Source organism: Sitophilus oryzae, unplaced genomic scaffold, assembly GCF_002938485.1.
Source record: "Sitophilus oryzae breed Bouriz unplaced genomic scaffold, Soryzae_2.0 scaffold_551_pilon_pilon, whole genome shotgun sequence".
NCBI classification, from domain to species: domain Eukaryota; kingdom Metazoa; phylum Arthropoda; class Insecta; order Coleoptera; family Curculionidae; genus Sitophilus; species Sitophilus oryzae.
In genome coordinates this window covers 371,626-393,225 of record NW_022147142.1, presented here as the reverse complement: position 1 = coordinate 393,225, position 21,600 = coordinate 371,626, and the positions used below count along the sequence as shown (strand labels likewise).

Sequence of the window (21,600 nt, the reverse complement as noted above, 5' to 3'; positions counted from 1 at the left end):
ATGTAAATTGAAACGTACTTTACATAACTTCAGGAAAATATATTTACGGGGGCGGTTTGGGAAAATTACAAACCTTTGGAAAAACGATGGACAACAATACAGGTACCTGTATTTAGAAAATTTTGTTATCTAAAAAATTGTTTTTTTTTGTTACTAGAGGACGTAGACTGTAGCTTGGAAACCGTTAGTGTAGAACTTAAAGAACATATACAGGGTGAGTCTTCATTAAGTGCAAATATATTTAGGGATAGTATGCAGGGTGGCGTACCTCATTCGCTTCGGTTGATTGTAGGAAAACGAAAAGATGTAAAAACAAATTTTCTTATGGGTATATGTAGAGAGGTAATGTACATAATTTAAAATTATTTTCAAATGTACAGGGTGTGTCAGAACTAAGATCCATACCAAAGTTATATTTTTTCTTATGGAACACCCGGTGTTTTATTTCATTTTGGATTCTTGGGCATAAAATAAGGCATTTATTATATGGGTTTCATATGTTTAAATGCTTTGGTTTTTGAAATATTTACAGATATTTAAATATGCATACTATAATAAAAAAGATTGTTAACAGAGAAATAAACTTAACTAAAAAAATTTATTGCTTCCTTAAATGTATACAGGGGTATCAAAAATTACCAGTCTATTTTAAATATTTATTTTACATAAAAACTTTATTATGTCAAATACAACACAATGTATTTTTTAAAATAAGTCGAAGCAGATTTAAATGCCCTTTTAAACTATATATTAGGGTTTCCTATACCTATCTGGCTCAAATTTTGAATAAAAAGCGATTTTTCAATAATATGGCAATCAATTTGCTAGTGACAGTTAGTAGCTATTTTCAAAATCGACAACAGTAGACTTTATTTAAATTTATAACATTACAATAAGAAGTAGTTCTTTGATTTATATTACGATGACTTGCAGACATATTGGATTTTTTAAACAAATTCATTTTCTTCACTTCCAACGACAGGTTTCTTCCTAATAGGTTTTTCATATACCACACTATCAGCTCTGCGAAATAGGAAAAGTAGTTTTTCAAAGGAACGCTTCTCAAGAAAATTCCTATTTGGACGTCTTTGAGCATAAACCCTTCAGCTCAACAAGCAATTGTCCTCACAAAATAAAATCACTAGTAACATATCCATTCCTTCCGCCAGCAGATACTGCTTCATTTTTCTTGATAAAATAATACATAGTTACATTAACCTTATTGTAGGTAAGTCAAATAAAAATATCTTGTTATAAATTTAAATAAAGTCCATAAACTAATGTCGATTTTGAAAATAGCTACTAAGTGTCACCAGAAAATTGCCATGACAACATGATCCATCTTGATTGCAATTTTATTTAAAAATCGCTTTTTATTCAAAATCTGGTCCAGATAGGTATAGGAAACAATATATTTTTTGAAAGCGCATTTAAATCTGCTTCGACTTATGTAAAAAATACATAGTGTTGCATAAAATAAAATTAAGTAACCGAAACTCGGAGCTTCGTTTTTAAAAATGTTTATTTTCAAAAGTTACAGTGACAACATTAAGAGGAATGACAATAGTGTGAGAACATTTTGCTTTTATATGTAAATAATGCTGATTCGGGAGAAGATGATCTTCTGCAGCTATTCTTGGCATGGCCTTGATTTGCCGGATACATAATTCCTCCCTCCTTAAGAATCAAAAAACGACGGAGTTGATTTTTGATGAATTTGGCTTCAGCTCGACATCTTTTCTTTCTTCTTTTTTCGTCTTCTTGAAATTTTGGGCAACAAATCGATACCAATTGATCAGTTTTCTTCTAAATAATATTAGTAATATGGCAACTAATATTAAGAGTCCCATTCTTACCTACCATAACTTCCGCCCTGCCAATCAATTTCTCTTGCACACAATCAAAGATATGAGAATTCAATTCACTGTTATTGTGAATAGAATAAGTTTGAATTAATTTGTCACATTTCAAAATAAATTTATTCAAAGTGTTACAATCACCATCGAAAGGTTTAATATTATTTAAACGTGATTTAAATAAATCCCAATCTACGGCTAATGTATCGTCATTACTTGTGTTAGGCATTTTTATTTCTGTTTTATTAAAACTAAGAGTACTTAATCTATTAACTAGGTCTTCTAATTCTCGCTCATTAAACGATTAGAAATCTATAAAAATAACTTTTTACTTATTATTTAATTGAATTTATTTTATTTATTACTTTCTTTCGATTTATAAAATAAATAAAAATAATAATATTATTTTATTAATAAAAATATTATTTTACTTATTGATTGATTTGCTTTTCTCTAAACTAAGTATCTGCAATAGACTGAACTAAACTAAATTTTGTGTTTAATACACTGATAACTAAAATATTCCGACTGAGTCCTTAATCAGAGGGTCAGAAGGAGCGAAAGGAATTCGCACCTACCTTTTACTGTAGTCTCCAACTCTTCCCGATTCCCGGATGTCGAAATGCTGCTACTGCCGCTGCTGCTGGTTGCTGGTTCGTAGAATTGCACTGAAGAGCTTGAAAACTCACGTAGCTTTCTCCCAATTTGGCGAAAATGTTCGATAATCGGTCGAGACACTCCCGAAATTTAGAAAAATTCTACTGCACAATCCTACCGACTGCGCCAATTAAGTAACCGAAACTCGGAGCTGCGTTTTTAAAAAAAAATATTTTCAAAAGTTACAGTGACAACATTAAGAGAATAAACAGGAATGACAATAGTGTGAAAACATTTTGCTTTTATATGTAAATAATGCTGATTCGGGAGAAGATGATCTTCTGCAGGTATTCTTGGCATGGCCTTGATTTGCCGGATACGTAACTATAACGAAGTTTTTATGTAAAATAAATATTTAAGACCAACGATTTTTATATATTTAAGGAAACAAATTATTTTTTTTAGTAAAGTTTATTTCTCTGGCTGGAAAGTCAGCACAGGAATTAATTCTGAAATGTAATGTACAAGGTTTTGACAAACTTTTTTATAATATGACATGCATATTTAAATATCTCATACAACAAAGTTTAAAAATACAACATATTAAACCCTTATAAAAAATGCCTTATTTTATGTCCAAGAACTCAAAAATGAAATAAAATACTGGGTGTTCCATAAGAAAAAATATAACTTTGGTATTGATCTTAGTTCTGACACACCCTGTACATTGTACATTTCAAAATAATTTTAAATTATGCATATTGCCTTCCCACATATACCCATAAAATATTTTGTTTCTACATCTTTCTGTTTCCGGATAATCAACCAGGGGCGGCTCGTAGCACTGGAAGATGGAGAGGCACATTAGAAGAGAATTTTTATTAGTATGTATATAGGGTGACCATTAGTACGAGGAAGTTCTATTTAAAAAAAGTACATATCCTAAAAAAATATTTTCTTTAAAATTGCAATCGCATTACCATTTTTCTGTACAGAATTGGGTTCAGCATAAAATTCAGCATACATCACACTATTGATTTATTTGAAGCACTATATATCTATGCGGGATTTCCATGATAATTCATATTTGAAAAATTTCATCTTTTAAAAAGTGGTAAAAACCTGGAGTGAATTTAACTTATTGATATATTATTGCTTAAGTACGTATAATATAGCTACATACCTCGCTATCGGATAAAAGAAGAAATCCGAGAAAAATTCACATTCACAGGGATTTTTTTATGGCGCGGCCAACATTGCAATATTATAATACCAGTTTTTTTAAATGCAATACACACTGTATATTATTTTTAGTATTTTAGATACCTACAGACTTAAAAAGCGCACATTTTTGTATTTAAAATATTTCTAAATTTTTAGCAGTTACGGAAATAGCCTTATGCAATATAATTCGCAGTATTATACTGTATGATCGAAAAAAAAACGGCGTCCAGTTGGCTGGGAAATGACGATCGATGACATTTCCCATATACATTTATATATAAAATGACAGCGATCTTCATTTCATAGCCAACGCTGACGCCGTTTTTTCTCGATCATACGGTACCTATTACATAGGGCTATTGCAACAGTAAATTTTTATCAAAGCGACATCAGGATATTTTCTCTTATATTTTACTCTGTATGGTAAAATTTTGTTTTTCTACCCATCCTATAAAAATAAAATAAAACGAAATCTGTAACAGGTCGCTTTACTTTTGACTATACACAATTTATCTAGAAATGATTCGAAAAACTTTACCTGGGGAAGTCCTCTGGTGATGCATGGTCCCTCTAAATCATCATATCAATCAACAATATGTCACTGCCCACTTTTTAGGTATTTACTTTATATGTACAATAATCAGTAAAAAGAGTAATTAAACATGCAATTCACATTAAAAAACGTAGACAAAACAGTGTAATAACCTGCAGAATTAATTAAAACTCTGATTCAAACTAAGCCAAATTCCCAAATAATGCAATTCTGCAGTTTCAGCCTGTCGCCTAAAATCTCTCGGCTGATCGGGAACTGATCGGGAAGATACATATTTTTAACGAACGGCTTTTAAGGTTCAAATTTACATTTGAGGCCCGCCTCAATACGGTTTTTTACGCGCTACTACTCCATACATTTTATCTCTCTTCAACTAAAGGTTTTGCCTATGCTTTTTCTTTTCATTCTACAGAGTTAAGATTCCAGTGAACGCTGTCGCTCCGTCAGTGCGATATACCACAATACGCTAGACAAGGAAAGGCGAGAGGCAAACCTCTGCATATATACCTCTTAAAGAACAAATGAGATGGATATACATCGTCGAGTTTGTCGCATATGGGATAGGAAGCGTGTTTAAAGGAATACCATCGACGTAATTTATTGTAGAATGACGGATAAAAAATACAATTATTATTAATGCAAATAGGGAAAAAAATATAAAATTGTGATTAAAGATGTATCGATTAATAAGTGTAATTTTTCAAATGTATTGGTGAGGCACTGCCTCATCTGCTTCATAGGACAAGCCGCCCCTGTAATCAACCAAGGTAAATGAGGTGCGCCACCCTGTGCATGAGGTTTTGCGATTTTTTTATCGGAAAAAAAATTCAAAATTTTGAAATTTTTGAAAAAAAAATTGGATTTTTTTTAGTTAAAATAACATAATTTGTTGATCATATGGTAACATAGGTAGTAGATTAAATTACAAGAAAGAAAGCCCAGAAAAGATCTAGTGGTTCTCAAAATTTAATCAAAATGAAAATGCAAATTTTCTCTTAATTCTCTAATGGAAGAATCTTGAAAATATAAGCAATGTCCAAGTTGTGTCCCATTTTCGTGTGTTTTACAGGGTTTCTCGTTTATGAATAGAGCCCATTAAGCCACTGAATTCTACGTGAAATATTGTATGGGACTCAGTTTCGATAAGTTATAAGGTAACCGAGATACGAGTCGAAAATTGGAAGAATTTCAAATTCGCCCTATATTTAAAGAACTAAGAAGGTTAGGACAATTCTGTGCGGCTAATGAGGACAACATCTTTAGTTTCACAAAAAAAGTAGCACACTGATGTGAAAACCGCACCTTTGTAGCTCTACTTATAAACGAGAAACCCTGCAAAACTAGGGCGGTCCGGCCCAGATGTGGAAAAGCGTCTGGGAAACCTGACCGCAAAATCAATTTAACTTAGTAGTTAGTAAAATATGTTACTCCAGTTACAGTTGAATTAATTTATTAGTTACTTTGTTGAATATTTTAGTACCTACGATGCTACAGCTCTACTTAACCGACGCGACACATATTTGAAAGTGCCCATTTCCATACTTTGGCGTTCAAATTTTTCGCTTTGGTGCACTTCCGGAAACTGAATGTTTTTTTTTTGGTTTATATTTTGTTTATTCCGGGGTTATTAATTGCGTCCGATTAAAGTTTATAAATAAATTTATAGTTTCTTTTTTGCGTTCAGTTGGTCCGGAATGTCCAAAAGCCTTTATGGAAACCCTATGCAAAACCCATGAAAAAGGGACACCCTGTGCAGAATGTATCAAATTTGCAGAATAACTTTTTTTGATCTCTCGGTGGGAGATTATTTTTTTGAATTTTAAACCTATCTACATGGTACATTTCAAATGCCTATCAAATAGAACATATCAATATCCCTAAACTGTTGATGTCTGTGTAATTAGATTTTTTTAGTCCATAGTCCGGTTGAGCTACCAAAATCCGTGTATTTTAGAAGTGCATTTTCGAAACACAGTTTAAATGGGGCGAATATAAAGCTCCACTAGCTCTATCCGTAGAGCCCTCACTGGTTGTTTAGCTACTTACCCTTTCCGAGAGGCAACATCTTATTTTTATTTACACCTTTATTTTTTTTCTGCTGGTATAATTTAATGTAGCGACCAAACGCCAAAATTTTCGAAGAAACTTCCATGCTTAATTTCAACTTTAACACCTTAAAAATTATTTAGAATCATAAAAAAGGTCCCCTAAAAAACTTACGGGATTTAATATCTCGACAGGACTACTAAAAACCATTTTGGATTTTTAAAAATCATATATTATACATACGTACACTTACAACTCGTTAGTTATAATTAAACACAGAATGGTCTAGAACAAAATTAATTCCCGTTCTATTAATTTTAATTTATTTGATTATGTCCACAAGCAAAAAACTGTGTCTGCTCTTTTACCCTTAATTAATAGAGCCGTAAAATTCTAGACAGACATGAATCGTGCACTTTTTACGACATAGCCGGCCGCCAAATGAGCTGAAAAACGGGAAAACTTGTGGGAAATTTCCGACTATAACAGTATTTTCACCATCTACGATAAGATTCAACTTTGACAATTAAAAAAGTTGAAAACTAAACCGATAAAATACAGAATCGATGAATAAAAGAGGGGGAGGTAAGAGTATATCCGTTTTTCGTCTTCCTACGTTAAATATCTTTAAATTTTTTATTGGGAACATTTTAGGTTTCCAATTCCGATTTTCGGAAAAGTTTTGGAGTCTTACTCCATTATGAAAACTTAACTTCTAAAAATATTGAGATGAACCGCCTATTTAAAAATAGACATATTTCTTTAAATTCAAAACATTCAGTTTTAACACACTCTGTATACATAAATAAAATTATTGATTTTTAAAATATTATTTGCAAAACCAGAGAGAGGAAAATCAGGCGACAAACAGAGATAAGAGTTGTTAAATAATAGCCTTTAGACTCTCAAATCGTAGGGTGAATTTGAAACTCTTGCATTTTTCGACTCCTCTAGATGTTTTTATGGGGTTTTCCCATTTTGATTCGTAATTTTTCTGACAAAGTATGTTATTAAAGGTAAATATTTTCTCATTATTTAACTAATGTTAACTAAATCATATACCGGGTGCGTCTCAAAAGTGGCTCACCCCTATAACTTTTTTATTTTTTCCCAGAAATAAGTGCAAGTATTTTAAGGGGTGGTAGATCTCGATAAAAGAAACATAATTTCTCTTTATCGTTTTTCAAGTAAGTCCAAAATAAGAGTTTTTTTGCCAAAATTTTGAGAACCATGGATCTTTCCTGGATTTTCTTTCTTGTAAATCTAATCTACCACGTATGTTGCCATATTATCAAGAAATTATGTTTTTTTAACTAAAAACTAAAAAAAAATCCAAATTTTTTTTCAAAAAATTCCGAATTTTCATTTTTTTTGCAAAAAAAAACTCACAGGCGTGTTTCTGGGGTTGAACTCTCAGTTAAAATATTTGCACTTATTTCTGGGACACCCTGTATATTAGGATTGAATGACCTATTGAAATGACACAACTTTTGATTTTTAAATGGCACTCTCAGTATTTTTTTACTTTATTCAATAGTAAATAACACTCTGAATAGAATGACATATCACATGTCAACTTTTGACATTTTCGCATATGATCTATTTGAAATTATAACTTGCGGTTCGTAACGAAAATTTGACTTATAATACCAAGTGTGTGGTATCAGATTATTCGTAAAAAATGCTTTTTCCAAATATGCTAATGAGCCACCTTTGTTCCATTTCAAAAATATTGAGATATGATTAAAAATACGATTTGAGAGTTTTCCAAAGTTGGTACAGTTGGCCAAAATACTACCTCTTTCAACTTTGTTGACGACCCTGGGTTGTTCCACTACAATATTAACTTCCTCCTGAATTATGCAGGGTGTCCCAGAAATAAGTGCAAGTATTTTAAGGTGTGTTATGTCTGGCCAGAAGAAACATATTTTCTCTTTACCATTTTTAAAATAAATTGAAAACAACCGAATTTTTATTTCAGTGGATAATAAAGATAACCAGAAGTTTTTATAATAAATCCACTCACACTGGCATACCGAAATAATACGTATAAGCTCTGTTTTTTTTAGAAAATAAAAAAAGAAAAGAACAAATAAATAAATTTGTAGTAGACAGATTAAGGATGTGATGCCTGCCGAAATATATTATTAAAAGTCTAGCCAAAATTTTTTTTGGGGGGGAAACACATTTTGTTAAACCAACCCTCATCAAAAGCATCGACCCTCGTTTCTTATTTCTGGACATACATTCCTCGAGTGTAACCAGGATTTTGCATTAAGAGGAAGTCCAAACAGATGTACACTGATAAAAATTAGGGTAAATTTACATTATTTTTTCACAGACAATTTAGGGTTTTTTTACATAAAAATAATTAGGAAGGTATTTCTACATATGAGTAATTGAATATTTACAAAGTGTATGGTAAAAATACATTTTATGTGTATTTTTACAAGGCTGCATGTAATATTTCTTCTATTATACGTAAATTTACATGAAAAGTACACGCTACTATGTAGAATCACAAAATACAATGTAAAAGTCAACCAATTATAATCATGTATCGGATCACGTGCTTGATTACGCAATAGTAGACCACGCAATGAAGCCGTCCACTGTCTATAGAGACTGAACTGTATTAGGTCCGCCATCACTATAGCACTTGTCGTTTTGGGTGATACAGCTGCACCATTTAACTTATATTGGACAAATCAATATTATTTGGATTAATTGTCTAGGTGAAAATGAAAGGTAAGTTGTTATTAATAAGTTTAATACAAAATATTTAAAACTCTGTAAACAAAAATAATATTTAGATTTTATAGGGCTGCGTGTGAATCTATATATAGTATTGGAAGAGAGATATGAAAGATAATTGAATATAGTTCAGAAAAGAAACTTTGATGTCATCTTTATGGCACATAACAAAATAGAAACGAGAAAAAAACGTAACTAACAAACAAGGAAAATGTGGAAATTTCGATGAACAAAATTTATCGAATTCGGTTTTAATAAGGTATGTATATATTGACAAATACGTTTACAAAATAATATTATACAATACTTGTTTGTAGTAGGGTCAGATCCAAGAGTATTATCTCGGCTTATTCCTTTTTTAGTCACTTTTTTCTAAGAAGCTGTAGTAACCCTAGATATGATTCAAAAGCTTAATGTAAAACTTCATCTGAATTTCGACATACTCGTAAAAGCAAAATGTATCTCAGAAGGTAAGTTTTTAATATGAAATATAGCATTCATTCACAGATTACATTGTAGATCATAAAATTTTGAACTAATTTTGTTTAAATTGTTTTATATTCAATAACAAAAAATATTTTATGTTTTTTAAGTAATCTATTCTCGATATTTTTGATTTGTGTTTAAATATCTTTTTATGGAACTATAACACTGAAAGTTAATAGATGTTTAAATAATCCAATGAGTTTCTTTTATAAACACCTTTTGGATGCAATTTACCAATTCCTAGCTCCTGGTCATATTCATTCATCTATAGTGTAATAATACATGGTATAAATACACATTAAATCGGACAGAGTAAAAAAAGTTACATATCCATATAATGTAAAAATACATGCTAATGTAGTAAAAATACATAATCTGAAGTGAACTTAGTCGTATAATTACGACACACAAAAGAAGTATAAGTACATTGTAAGCTTAAATACCAAATGCATTTCTACATTTTAATTTTACACACCAAAAATGTAAAATTACATGATAAATGTAAAATTCCAGACAAGATGGAATGTTACACATATTTGTATGGCATAAAAGTAACCAATGATCTAATGTGTATTTTTACATATTTTTTTATCAGTGTATTTTTACCCTTGTTCGGTGAGTAATTTTAAATATTAAGGAGATTTTTGTTCAAACACTGATTTTAAAATTCAAGATTTTAAAGTTGTAGTTACTTTTACGCACCTATAAAAAATGTATATAGACTTGTGCATTCTCTGCCGGTGCTGCCACCATCTGAGAATATCGTAAACAACTGATATATACAAATACACGGGTTTGAAAAGCGAGTATACGAAAAAGTGTTAGGAAATATAATTTGTGAAAAAAGTAAAGACCATACCATAACGTGGTATACTGATGCTTCCAAAACTAAAGCAGAGACAGACTCCGAACCAATGGGCACCTACCCCAGTATCCTTCAGGCAGAAATTTACGCTATCGAAAGATGCGTACAATTTATCTTAGATAACTATCGAAAACAGGAAATTGCCATCCTATCCGATAGTCAAGCAGCACTAAACGCGATCAAATCAGTAACCATCAATTCGAAGTTGAAAACAACAAGAGACGAAGCATGACGGATTTATATTTAAACCCATCCATAGTTAACTTAAAAAATATTGGAAACTTTTTTTAGTAAAATACATAGATTGGTATGGGACGTTATCTGCTTTTTTTTCTGTCATCGTCTGTCGAAATCTTCCCTGAATCGTAAAACATGGCATGGTACTACCAGAACTGTATAAATTTTTATCGAAAACAACTTTATATTTTTATAAAACGTAGTTTTTCATATCGGTAATATATTTCATAGTCGGGGTACTAAAATTTATATGGATTTATTTATGATCTCTATATGCCCATGCAATCTAGCGGATGGCGATGGAGTTAAAGTCGAATAATAGGCGCTGAGGTAGCTGGAAAATAAAATAAATTTTCCTCGAAGTCAAGTTGATTTGGTTTGGTTTGGTTTGGCATTTTCAAAAATGCATTATGAAAATACATTTGGGAAAAAATGCTATAAACAACCTATAAATTCATTTTAATGGATCAGAAAAGCCGACTTTCAAGAAACATAGAATAAATAACCTTATTTTCGGAAAACTATTAGGAGTCTGTTATTGTACGAAACAAATAGGGAAAAGACGATTATGTAAGAATTGTATTTATTTATTCATGTAGTATAGGTATTTTCTATTCGAGTTTTATTTAATAGTTCAGTAATACTTCTAGTTATAAACATCTATTTTTGGGTTATATCTCTTTTCCAAAACCTTTAAAAGCTTGACAAATACCGTATACTCGAAAAAAACGGCGTCCAGTTAGCTTGGAAATGAACATCGATGACATTTCCCATATAAATTTACATATAAAATGACAGCGATCTTCATTTCATAGCCATCCCTGACGCCGTTTTTATCCAAGCATACGATATATTAAAAATATACTTAACGTGTATAAATTATACAAGGCTTTACGACCATTCACAATGTCAAAAAAATAGTTCGGAAATTTCGGGTCAGATTTTGGTGATATGTCAATAAAGGCTATTGTCATATGTAAAATTATATAGTAAATATCATCTATCGTCATTCAGAACTTCGAAATTAGTGGAATATAATTAGTGAATTCAATTATACTTTTTATATTTATACTTAAATGTTTACGGTCATTCACAATGTCTAAAAAATACAATTAAAATTATAGGATATCCTAACAACAGCTTGCGGTAGTCAGTTGTATCCATAGAGAAAGAAATTAGCTTATAAAACAATAAATGTTTTATTTCTAACCACAATTTCTCTAGAGGAATAATTATCAAACGCCAAAATGGCGTTACTCAGAAATTTTAAAGTATAATTATTGGTAAAAGTTAAAAGTTTGTTAACTTTTTCTACTAATGAAAAATTACTATCACTAATTTTGGCGTTTAGAGGACCACACTTCTTCACTAAATGAAACCACTAATTTAGTCCACTAATTTCGATGTTTTGAATGAAGCGAATAATAAATTTCAAAATTAGGGGTAAGAAAAATTGGAAGCTCAGTCAGTGGAGTTTTACTAGTAAAACAGATTTGCCTAACCGACAAAAAATGCTTAAGAGTCCACTTCACTAGTCCGAAAAAGCAAAATAAGCGTTACTAATCAATCAATTTAATAAACGAGGTCAAGTTAATCTTATAGACATGCAATCTGAAAGAGATGGAGAATTTAAATTTATATTAAATTATCAAAATCACCTTACCAAATTTGTTTTCCTTCGACACTTGAAGACAAAGAGGGCCGAAGAAGTAGCTTACAACTTAATGGATATATTTTGTATAATTGGAGCGCTATGTCTACTACATAGTGATAATGGCAGGGAGTTCTCGTAAATGCTGTAATTACTAAGTTAGCAGATATGTTCGAGACCAAAATTGTTAACGGAAAACCACAGCATTCTGAGAGTCAGGGATCTGTGGAAAGAGCAAATCAAGACGTTCGTGACATATTAGTTGCTTGGATGAATGAAAATAATTCAACTAAATGGTCTGAGAGATTAAGATTTGTACAGATAAAAAAAATAGATCCTATCACAAAGGTACTCAAAGAACTCCATATGAGGCATTATTTGAAATAGCTATGATAAATGGCCTTAGGGACTCTGTCTTGCCATTACAAATTGTTGAAAAATTGCAAGGAGAAAAAGATATAGAGAAATTATTATCATACGAAAATATGAAAAAAGTAACAAATCCGAGAGAATCTTGCAACGAGGAGCCTGAAAATGAAGAAAATGGAGAAAAAATTGCATTTACTGAAGATAATATAGTTCGAACTCAACAAAATGAATCTGAGGACACAGGGTATGATAACGGTGTCAGACTCATTGAGGATTTGAACGCAGAGCTGCCACCTGAAAAAGGGGATTTAGATAATAATTTAAATAACACCGAAGACGTCGAAAATGTTGGGTAAGTGCAAAACCTATTTTATAATAAGTATGTATTTGTATTCAGATTTTGGGTGTTTTTGCCAATTTGTCATGTAATATATATTTTATTTGGCTTCAGAAAACTTAATGCCCGGACGGTATTAATGCAGAAAAATAGAACTGCGAGTGCACATGGTTTAAAAAGGGAAGCAGATACGATGGTTAGTTACAGTGCAAAGAAGTCCCCCTTGGTTACTGTTGGGCAGAATGTGATTATTAAAATTCCTGATGAAGACAGAGACCGTGCGGCACCTAGAAATATTATGGCTATAGTCATTTCTGAAGAAGACGGTTTTTACAAACTAGGAACAGCCAATGGCGTTTTTGAGAAAATGTATACTAGAAATGAGTTTCAGGTTAGTAACATTTTGTTTTTTGTGTATAATACGATTATAATGTTCTGGTGAATTTATACAAAAATTCTTCGTCTCTTACAGTTGTCTGAAAGTTAATTTATGTCTGCGGAAGATGTTCCATCCACGTCATTTTCGATGAGGCAGATTGCTGCTAAGGAGACCAAGTCCAAGCAAGGCTTTATAAAATGTAATTTTCAATGTGTCTTAAGCAAAATCAAATGCAACAGTAAATGTCATGGCAGTTCTTCTTGTTGTAATAAGTAGATTTATACTTATACCTAATATTAAAATTTCTACTTCAGTTGTAAACTAGTTATTTTTGCGAAATAAAAGGAGTTTTTTCGCGATAAATATCATATTTGTAATTGTATTCGAGGTAGAAATGTTTAGGAAGGGAGTTAATCACCGCGATCTTACAGATCTATTGTGTGTTCCCCTTTCTTGAGTTCATCATACAGTCTTAAGGCTTTAACAAAGGCCAATATTTGAGACGGCTCCACAGAGGCCAGCTCTCGATCTTCGATATCAACAAAGTTCATGGCACGAATGGTCGTCGTCTCGGCGCACTCAGTGATAAGGTGTTCTGGTGTTTCCCCATCTTCCCCACAGAATCTGCATTGTATTCGAGGTTTGAGCATTCCTAAATTAAACAATCGGCGAAATGGATAAACAAAAATGATCACTTACCAAAATATATGATTATTCGGCATTTGATCAACTACAGATTGTCCATTTCGCAAAATGTGCATATCAGTCTAAGCAAATTCAGAAATAAACTATGGTTTCGGCAACCGTTCATTTGGCTTTAATCATATCGCGAAATGAGTATTTATTTCGCTCAATGGGCGAATTCGGCATATGAGTCTAACACATACATTGAAATTAGAGGAAAAAACTTCTACGAAAAATGAAACCACTAATTTATTCCACTAATTTCGAGGTTCTGAATGAAGCTTAACAATTTTAAAATTAGGAATAAGAAAAATTAGAATATTTTCGCTAGAAACGTCTTATGATAACAAGCAATCTGTATTTTAGAAAGACAAATATTCTGTTTTCTTTTCTATAACACTCTATTGTATTAAAATCTAACGTTATTAAATGGAAAGTTTCACGAGTGTCAACATATAGAAAAGCAATATAATCCGGTAAACAAGCTCGTTTACTCTCCATTTTGGTAAACAATTTTTGCATACGATACAATAAATAGGTCTGTTGGAGAAAATCCAAAACCAAAACATGGGGCGGAGGGCCAAATCCCCAGCCAAAAAATTTCATTATTTTTCGTTTACTATCTTCTAGCCTTTAGAATAAATAAAACAAAGCTATATAGAAAAAAATTACTACTTCAAGACCCTTACTATGTAAAGGGCCTTGAAAAAGTCTGTGATTTCCACCATTTTAAGAGAAATCTACAAAACAGAAAAGGTATTTTTTCTATTTCTAACACCACTGCGTTGCATCGAAACGGAAACCAGTCTAGACCTGTTCGGTGTTGAAATTTGAACACCGGTGTTTCAGTCGGTGTACCGGTGTCAACACCGACACCGGTGTTTGTCTCAACACCGGTGTTTGTCTCAACACCGGTCTTTATCTCGACACCGGTGTTTATTTCAACACCGGTGTTTATCTCGACACCGGTGTTTATCTGAACACCGATGTTTATCTCAACACCGGTCTCGGTGTCGATGTCGATAGTGCCGTTTGTTTGTTTTTTTTTTTGTTTTTTTAATGTAATATTTTTTAGTTTATTTTACAGCTACGAATTTTTGGTTTCTTTATGTTTTGTTTTGTTTTATGTCTGTTTTTGATTAAACAATCTTTTACTTTATGGTTGTTTATCTGAAGCTTTTATCTGATATTTTATTTTAGTGATTAGTCTGGCAAAAAAATATATTTAAATTTGAAAGCTTAAAGTCTGTGCGCTTTAATAAACGATAAAAATAAGCACCGATACGACATTATTATTATCATGGTTTATTTTGAACTTATACATAGCATTATTTCTTCTTTAACCCGTTTACCAAACACCGGTGTCGTAGTCAAAACCGGTATCGAGATGAACACCGGTGTCTAGACCAACACCGGTATCGAGATGAACACCGGTATCGAAATGAACACCGATATCGAAATGAACACCGGTATCGGTGTCGATACCAGAACACCGGATAGTCCATATTTCGCCATCGGGGTCAGCCCAACACCGGTGTTGAAACGGTGATCCGGTGTTTGGAACAGGCCTAAAAAAGTCACTGGATGTTTACTAGTAAAACAAATTTAACTAACCGACAAATGCTTAACGTTTTAGTAGGTATATCCCGTCGTCAGACGCAAAAAACACAGAAACAATAAAGAAAAAACTATTTAAAATATCCAAATACACTATTCAAAAACGCTTTAGTTTTTCGCAAATCCCTCTATTATAAACCGCTCTTAAACCCGTTCTCTTAAAATAACATTACATGAAGTCAAACTTCAATTTAACAATTAATACCTGATCACAATTATCTAAAGAGGTAAAAACAAAATTTTTTTTACCTGTATATTGGTATTAGTATATTCTATTAAACACCACAACAAATTATGAAGTAATAAATAATTTCGTTATACAGGGTGGTCCGAATTGTATTCCGGAAACTTCGGCAGCATATTCTGGAGATAAAAATAAATAAGTAAGTAAAAGTTCGTATATATGTATGTTCTAAAATTCTTAATTTCTAAGATACAGGGTGTATTTACAAGTTTCATTTTTATTTCGATTTTTTCCAAATAATTCATGAAGTAACATCAATATTTAGATAAAAATTGGGGTCTGGGAGTTTTTTGACATGAGAAATATGATTTTGATGTCAATATGACCTACTTGCAGAGGGCGCCACATTCCACATACATATTTTTTAACTGGTTTGAAGATTAATAACTTTTCGTCCGTACCTGTATAAAACTACTGAGTAAAAAATATACATTTACGACGATTTTTACGTAAAAAAGGTCACTTGGTAAAAATCGCTGCGAGTAATGGTTCTCGACATATTTTGAATCAAAATTATCAATACCCCTCTATTATCATGCAATCATCATTGACATAAATTAAACATGTTAATTAAATAGTTATTAGACTGAAATCATAATTTTGAAATGTTTTTGTGCCAAATGTTCAACAAAAACTCCTTTGTCATCATTTTTTCGCAGAAAAATTTATGATTAATTTATGAAAATAAAAATACTCCCAATCTATTATTTCAGTCAAATAACTATCTACTCATCGTGTTTATTTTCTGTCAATAATGACATGTATTGACTATTTTCATTCTAAATATCTTGAGAACGGCTGCCCGTAGCGATTTTTCCCAAGAGACATTTTCTACGTAAAAGTCACGGAAATGTATATTTTTTTCACTCCATAGTTTTATGCAGGTACGGACGAAAAGTTATTACTCTTCAAAACAGTTAAAACACGTGTAGGTAGGCTCCCTCTACAAATAGGAATCATATTGACCTTAAAATCAAATTTCTCATGTCAAAAAACTCCCAGACGCCAAGTTTCTTCCAAATATTGCCGTTACTTCAGAAATTATTTGGAAAAAGTCGAAATAAAAATGAAATTTCTACACCCTGTATCTTCGAAACTAAGCATTTTAGGACATACGTTTATAAGACTTTTTTACTTATTTTTATCTGCAGAATATGCTGCCAAAGTTTCCGGAATACAGTTCGGACACCCTGTAGATCGACTTAGAAATTTTAAAATAAAAAAAATCGTGTCAATTTCTTTGGTCCCAATTACTCTATTTCTATTATTTTAGGGTAATTTTTTTATCTCTTTTAATACTAGTATTAATCTCTTTTTTAATACTAGGAGTAGACTCTAAAATATGAGAAGCAAAGCCCCATTTTTAATGCAACATCCCGTACAAAATTGACGAATGTTATACTTTAATCCCTTTATTTATTTCTTATCCTACATTGTTTTTCAGTAACATGATATTCCCTTGACATATTTACGCTTGCACTCCTTTCATTTTCGAGGTCGAAGAACTACGAACCAATTTTCTAGAAAAATGGTTATACAATACCCATTTGGATAATAAGATAGAGAGAGAAATATCCTCCTTTTACGAAGCTTTCTTTCTCTTATAACTCTATTGCCATGGGGGATAACCGTGGCATATTCCCAGTGGCAACATATGACAGCTATAAAATGAAGCCTCTTATCGATATTGCACATCGCGTGTGACCTTTTCTTAATATATATTTTAAAATATAAAAGGGAAACTGAATATTTTGTGTAATACTTTGGGATGTAAATATAGCTAAAAATAATAATCGTCGATATTTGGATGAAAATTGATGTTTGGGTGTTTCTTCATTTGAGAAATTCTACTTTGGTATTAGTATAACTCCTTGTAGGGAGCGCCAACTACATAGTGGAGTGCTTTAAGCCTTTGTGGGATACAAACCTCGAAATTCATTTACTGTGAACTAATTTTTATAAAAAACTTTTTGCATTGTATTGTTAATAAGATATATTACAAAGTTTACCCATTTAAACTCGTTGCTGTCAATTTAGTATTTAAATAAACACACATATACAAATGCATACATACAAGATGGCTCCGTATTCCGGAAAAGCTCTGTATCAGGATTCTTATTTGAGATTTTCACTCCAAACCTTTTATAAAATATGCGTATAATGGTAGTTCTCATTTCAAAAATATTTTTATAGATATACAGGGTGAGTCAAATATATATCTATATTTGTCTAGTCCAGTGAATTTGCTATAAAATTCCGGTTCCAAAAATACCTTAATACCATAGAGTATACTAAGTGGTTTTTGAATTACGTTCACGTCCATGAGGACGTCAATCTAGACGTACAGAAACCTTCGTATGAGAACTTCTAATCGAGACGATCGACTTATTGTAAGTTTTGTAACGTTTTTAGTTCGTTACATGTCTTTTTTACATATAATATATGATGTCTGGCCTATCATCACCGGATTCCCTCGTTCAGGCCTGATAGTTTATTTGACGCGTAATTTTTACGATTCCCTAGTCGCCAACCCTGTTATCGTTCGACACAACCCTGTTATTGCTCTGAAGGAGGCGCTGTCAACATCGCTTCTGTCAACTGTCTCCGTGCTTAACCTCACTTTGTTTTGACGCTCTGTTGTATCCCAGCTTTTGGAAATGGTGATTATTTAAGTCTTGCTGTATAATTTGAATCAGCTGCTATTTCGAGGCTACAGGTAAAGATAGTTATTACCTTTTATCGATTCGATATTATTATTGAATATTTTTAGGGTAGAGTTACGGATGTCCTAACTTGTATTTGTATTTTGCTGGCACGTTGGCGTCCCTTTTCTTTTGTCCTCCAGAATGTCACATGGAAGAAAGGACATGTTGTTTATTATTTATTGAGCCCTCGGAAGTATTTCGAGGTAGGTTTATTTTGTTTATTAGACCTTGTTTGGTTTTAAACAAGAGTTTCATATTTTTAGGGTCCAAGATACGGACTGTGTCCAAGGTACGGACTGTGTCCAAGGTACGGACTATTTCCAAGGTACGGACTGTGTCCAAGGTACGGACTGTGTCCAAGGTAGTGTCTTGTGTACGGACATTATCTTATGTACGGATGTCCTGTGGTAGTTGTTTTAAAAACGCTACAGTTTATTGCTAAGAAACCGCCGTTTGCCAGCTTTTCAAATTGATAATGAATTGCACTTAAGGAACGTACATATTAACTAACGGACTACAAGAAGAAGATTAAATAAAGCAAGTCTTATGTCAAGAAGGCCTGCTTCGGGACCTTAAGGAAAAGGCATGGTCTTAATGTAAAAATTCCGAAAAAATGTTTGTTGTGTCTTCTTCAAAAGCGAATATTTCCAACACAAATAAAGCTAAAGAACCAAAAAACATACAATCGAGAAAGGATGTATCTAGATGATAAAATTATTTTTAAATTTCTTATTGTTTTAACATATTCCACATGGTGTTTCAAACTTTCTCCAAAATATCAACATTTTGTTTTCCCTCGTATAATTAACAGATGGGGAGTTTCATTTTTAATTTAGAAAAAGATACTAAGAAGTCAAATAATTTGGCTACACACTGCTTAAAATCATCAAAATCGGACCATTAAAATAAAATATATTAACCTTTAAAATACATCAAAGTTTTAAGGTGCCCATTTTTCGTGCCGGTTAATGTATTTCAAAAACTATACATTTTAGTCATATACTTTTCTAATGAAACAAACCTTTATTTTTTACTAGAATCCAAAAATCAAATAATATATAGGGTGTTCCATTACAAAAAATATAACTTTGATGTGTAACTTTTTTTGGGGACACCCTGTAGAACTCTACATAATTTTACAAAATGCTTTAAATTGACTTACATAAGAGAGGCTCATAAAATTTCACTTCAATACAAACTTTTGTTCTCTTTGCAAAAACCGCGTCGTATATGACGCGCCCCCCTGTATAATTCGATTTCAATCAAAATTTCAATGATTAGAATATAAGCAGACGATTTACGCATTAGATTTATTTATTTCAATAAATTTACTTAGAAAAAGAATTACAAAAATCAAAAAATTAAGAAGGAAATAATTAAGAATTTACTAAAATTACTAAAATAAAAAATTAAAAGCAACTCAAAAAAATGGGTAAACATTTTAGTATTTTATCTATAAAACACAATACAGAAGGTTTCACATTAATACATTGACAGTAATTGAATTCCGAGGTAAAAGTCTCTGGGCGCTCCACTAACATGTTTTTAACTGTTTTGAAGAGTAATGACTTTTCATACCTGTGTTACGCTGCTGAGAGAAAAATATACATTTCCGCTGTTTTTTACGTAAAAAAGTTCTTTTAGTAAAAATCGCAATGGACAACAGTTCTCAAGATATTTGAATGGAACTATTTTTCATCACTACGTTCAATTTTGAATGCGCATACGCAAAAAGTCCTTATAATTGCAATAAAGAAGTTATGAAAATGGTATGTTGTGATAAAAGCGAATAAACTGAAAAACAAAAAAAAAAGATTTGTCTTATTTTGTCCTAATATAAACATTTATATTATAGTTTTATTTTAGCCTAACTAATATTTCTTTTGTTTCAGGTAATCCCGACAAAAGAAGAGTACCAATCTCTATTGAATTTCTATTAGAAATACCGGAATGAACTGTTTTTATTAACGTTCTTCTCCATATAGGCTAAAATAGTACGTATAAGGTAGTTTTGTTTTATTGTTATAATTAAAATGATAACTATAATACAATGCAAGCATAATCAATTTTAATGCATCGTAACATGCACTAATAATGTATGTAGTACTAAAAATAAAATTATATTTAACATATATTAGACCATATTGAATTTATGGATTCCCACAAAATGCTAAACGAATGTCTGTTTTCATCTAAATTAATTCTGGTCTAATTCACACCGAGTAATTTTATTCATTAACAGATAACATAAAAATGGATTTTCATTAACAAATAGGATATATATTTTTGTTCATGTTCTGCAATCGTTTAACAAAAAACTTTTTATAATAAAATATAATGATTAAATCGTAGGATAATAATTAAATTAACAAGTTTCTAATATAGTTGGTAGGTGTCTAATTTTTTCAATTACGTGTCATTATTAGTATATTTTAGTATTTTATTAAGTTTTTTCGTCTTTCAAAATCAAATATTGGATTATATTTGAAATATGCGATATGTTAACAGTTTTATTTCAAGTAATGAAAAAACATATTCAAAATATGCATGATGAGTATGAGGTCTCTCTCTCTCTCTCTTCAGTCCTTTACCCTACATGAGAGTATAGTGATATGTATTGATTCCCCTCACTTCCTTGGACCAAGTTGTTCGACACTGCGTCATATGTGAGGCTTCAGGCAGGCTGCTTTTAGAACGACGATTAGAACGTCGAGATCGTAGACCGAGTCGTTCTAATCACACGAGTGTTGTAATCATCTTTAAACGCACGTGTCATGTACAACGTTTTATCTACAACCGAAAAATAAGAAAATGTTTTTTGAATTTTCGTTTATTAGTCGCCCACCTTTAACACCTTTAACTATGACATTTGTCACATTTTTTTCTGAAAAGTCAGTTTGCCCTGTCAAGTAAACGCGAGCACTCTTTGCCCAGAAATTTCATTTTAAAAATTACGATGAGCGATTCCGAAAGTCTCCCTTCAGTCCTTTACCCTA

The 21,600-nt window shown here is 31.6% G+C and overlaps 1 long non-coding RNA gene across 1 annotated transcript; it reads left to right on the top strand.

Annotated features, from left to right (window-relative positions):
• Positions 1-13,095: 13,095 nt before the first annotated feature.
• LOC115887006 lies at positions 13,096-20,655 on the top strand. Its single transcript, XR_004050988.1, has 3 exons — positions 13,096-13,366; positions 13,448-13,553; positions 20,497-20,655. It is a non-coding gene; the product is annotated as an uncharacterized LOC115887006 (long non-coding RNA).
• The last annotated feature ends 945 nt before the right edge of the window (positions 20,656-21,600 follow it).